This window comes from Mus caroli, chromosome 15 (assembly GCF_900094665.2).
Source record: "Mus caroli chromosome 15, CAROLI_EIJ_v1.1, whole genome shotgun sequence".
In the NCBI taxonomy this organism is placed as follows: domain Eukaryota; kingdom Metazoa; phylum Chordata; class Mammalia; order Rodentia; family Muridae; genus Mus; species Mus caroli.
In genome coordinates, this window is record NC_034584.1 from 14,734,412 (window position 1) to 14,738,433 (window position 4,022).

General features: G+C 40.5%; 1 pseudogene; it reads left to right on the forward strand.

The window, feature by feature from the left end:
• LOC110310755 overlaps positions 1–3,644 on the forward strand; it is a 31,601-nt pseudogene extending 27,957 nt beyond the window's left edge.
• The last annotated feature ends 378 nt before the right edge of the window (positions 3,645–4,022 follow it).

The following is a 4,022-nucleotide window of genomic DNA, read 5'->3' on the forward strand; positions in this document are numbered from 1 at the left end:
AAAGAAAAGAAAAGAAAAGAAAAGAAAAGAAAAGTAAAGAAAAGAAAAGAAAAGAAAAGAAAAAAAGGAATTATGTGTAATCTCTGGTTTCCAGAAAAAAAGAACTTTAGATGAACAAGCATGAAACAGAGTCTGAAAGAATATTGAAAGGGCATATAAACAAGGAGAAAGGATTTCTGTTTAATTTTGGGTCACTTAGGCATTAATTTAAACTATCATAAAAATGCATAGGGAAGACTAGGGGGATATTAATCATGAGAAAGAGATGGATTGACACAGCTATATCCAATAAAAATGGCCAAAGTCATGATGTCAGGACAGCTGATTGACACAGTTCAGGTAAAGCTGAGCTGAAGGCTGTGCTTGCTGACACTCTGTCTCTCAGTTTTAAGTTTGGTGTCTGCTGGTTGCATGTATGGGGACTTAGTTCCTTATGATTCATTCTATGCCTTTCCCAAAGAATAGGATGCCTGAGTCTTTTTAGGAAATTCATAAACTTACCATACCTTCTGCTTTTAGGAAAATAACTTTATCTGGCCCTATTTAAATGCATTCCTCATGCGCTGGAGAACATAAGTGCTAAAGAAGGCTATTACTCAAGCAATTCTTTGAGGGTGTCCACTCCAAAGCAAAATTGGAAAGTATAGCTGGAACAGAGTAAACTTAGAAACAGTTGACAAAGTCCACCTGGCCAGAACTGGTAACAGATTCATAGTCTCATTTTGCCATATGTTTAGAATCTCAGAAAAGGCAGAGACAATTGGCAAACTCAAACTGGCCAGGAGAATGTGTGACAGACTCCTGGCCTCTATTTACAATATGCTTAAAGAACTTTGAATATATATTGTAAAGATAAAGGGTTGTAAAGGGTCTCCCTCTCAAAAAATAAAAGATAAATTGACTAAAATAATATTTTCCTACTTCATGCTACAGATGAAGAACTCATCTCATTCTAAAAGGAGTTAGGTATTAGTATTTGCTATTTATAAAACAACTGGTTCAAAGATTTTCTGTTTGTCTGTAGTGCTTTAAAACTGCATCCTAAAGCAGGCTGTCATATAATATATATATATATATATTGTTTTTTGCTTTGCTGAAGACATTCTTTATATTGTTTGAGTTTTGATCTAGGGTTAATAATAAAAATGAACTCTGTACTTCCTAATTGTGACTCAACTTATAGCCCCAGACATCATAATGAAAAAAATCAAGCACATGTCCAGAAAAAGAAAACGAGATAATCTATCCTTCTTAGATAATGATTAGTCCGTCTGTGTTCTGTGAAACCTGTATAGATAAAAAGGCAACCTGCCTGTTAGTCAGTCAGGGCTGCAACATCCCCCTGACCACTGCACTTACTTACCCCACACCTCTGCTTACTCCTTATCTCTACTTTCATCTCTGACCTCCCTGACAACTACCAGGGATGGCCTCCTGCAATGGCTGCTTTCTTGAATGTGCATGTAAAATATATGATCAAACCTTAAAGTTGATAAGAGAGGCAAAACAGGATATTTTGTCTGGAAAAATAAAAAGTACAAACTCTACCTCTGATAACTATGACTCATTCAACTCCCTTCTCAGGGTCTCCTCTTCATACACATCTGTCATTTCCTGAAGCAAGACCCTGCAGCATGGGGTGAGGAATTTAATAATCAATTTAATCTTGGATCCTCTTCAGTTTTTATTGGGGATTTAGGAGAGCTTATGAAAATGCTAACTTTACAAACTAGGCAACTAATACATAGCAGAGAAAGGAATTTGTTTACCAACTTCACATCAGCTGCCTGAGTTGGGCTTAGTACTTCCAATGTAATTTCAACATAATTGAAATGTTTATATGCATTAAACAATTTATTTGAAATTCTAGAAAGGGAGATCGTGTGGGACAGCCCTTTAATATTACCTGGAGGATCAAGGGAAGAAGTATTATTTGAATCCAGAATAAAATGTCACCATTTGAGAATCCTGTGAATCCTTTATGGCTTTAAAACCTTCTCCCATTCTACATCAAGATAATTATTTATTGATGGTTTATCTTAGGGTATAGGAGCCATTCACTGTTCAGAGATTCATAAAACTAGTAATACTTCTTTTTCATCAGCCTGAAAGTTGAAAGTGACTGTTTTGATTCAACTATTATGGTTGATTCATAAAACCTTAAATATTGTTTCAGATTCTGCATTTTGTAGGATTATTTCCAGCAGTATACTCATGGTCATGCACACTCTAAATTTCTTGGTTTTATTGAAGAAGGAAATAAAGAAGGTGATACCCTAAGCTGCAGTACTTTTTTTCCCCAAGATAATAGTTTTATTGATAATTTGGGAATTTCATAAAATGCACCGGCCCACTTCTTTCCCATTCCTCCTAGGTCCACCCCTTCCAATCTACCCCACCCGCAAAAAAAAAAAAAAAAAAAAAAAAAAAAAACCAAGTCCAACTTGTATAGCCTGAATATTCACTGAACTGTGGTCACACTCCCAGTGGCCCGCCCCTTAAACATAATTGTGTCTTTTCAGAAGCTCTCTCCCCTTCCCTGATCTGTTCCTTTGCCCCAGTCCAGTGCTAGAAGCCATCAACTGCAAAGAACTACAGGTCCTTAGGTCTACCACAGAGACCCAAGGCAGATCAGTATGCCTGCTCCCTCACCCCACAGCCTTGCCTATATGCCAGGAGAACTGCTCTGAACAGGAACTGAGGAAGCTTGCTCTATCTAGGGGCAGAGGAAGCCTGTTTTAACCAGAGACACAGGAGGCGTGCCCTAACCAGAGGCAACAGTGACTGACTCACAGAAGGTCTGTTGACACCCAGGACACTCAACTCCACCTGTCTCCTGGGCTGCCTGGTCCTATCCAGGACACCAAGAACAGCTAATACCAGCGACATCCTAGAGCAAAAGGCAAGCTCAAGAACACAAATAACAGAAGCCAGTGAAATTGGACACCATTAGAACCCACACACTAATACTGGGGGACTTCAACACCCCATTTTCACCAATGGACTAGTCATTCAATCAGAAACTATATTGAAACACAAGGGAACTAATAGAATTCCCGTGATATACATCACAGACCATATGAAGTTAAACAGCTAGGAGGGCCCAAGTAAGAATGCTTAAATCTCACTTAGAAGAGGGAACAAAATAATTATGTGAGGGAGAGGGAGGGAGAGATTTGGATGAGAGAGGGGAGGAGCAAGATAAGGTATGGGGGTACAGGACAGGAGAGAGGCCCAAAGGTCAGGAGAATGAGAAAATATACAGGTTGGGAGGAACCTCTAGCAAGTCCAGAGACATGAGATGGGGTAGGCTCCCAGGATGCAATGTGGGTAACCTTAGCTGAAATGCCCAACAGTGGTTATATGGAACCTGAAGAGTCCACCTTCAGTAGATAAACAAACTGCCAGTGGAAGGATGGGGACACCAACTCACTCACAAAATTTTCAATCCGAAATTGTTCCTGTCTAAAAGTAATTAAAAAACAAAAATGGAGCAGGGACTGAAGAAATATGATCCCATTGGCAGTCACCAGTCCCTTGCCCTATTACTGTTACTGTGTTGTGCTTGCAGGCAGGAGCCTGGCATGACTGTCCAGCAGCTAACTGAGACCAATCCAGATACTCACAGGGAAGGACTGGACTGAGGTCAGAGACCCTAGTGGAAGAGTTAGGGGAAAGATTACAGAAACTGGGAACAGATGTCATCCCCATAGGAAGACCAACAGGGCGGACCCCTGGGAGTTCTCAGAGACTGTCACCAACAAAAAAGCATACATGACCCCAGGCACATATGTAGAAAAGGATTGTCTTGTCTGGCCTAAGTAAGAGAGAATGTGCCTAATCAGGTGCAGACTTGATGCTCCAGGAAAGGGAGATGCCCTGGGTGGGGGGTGCCCCCTCTTGAGGCAAAGGGGAGGTAAAACGGGGGTGGGGTGGGTGGGGAGGGAGACAGGGCAGGGGAAGAACACTGAGAGGGAGACAACAGGGCAGCAAAATTTGGGATGTAAATAAATTAAATAATT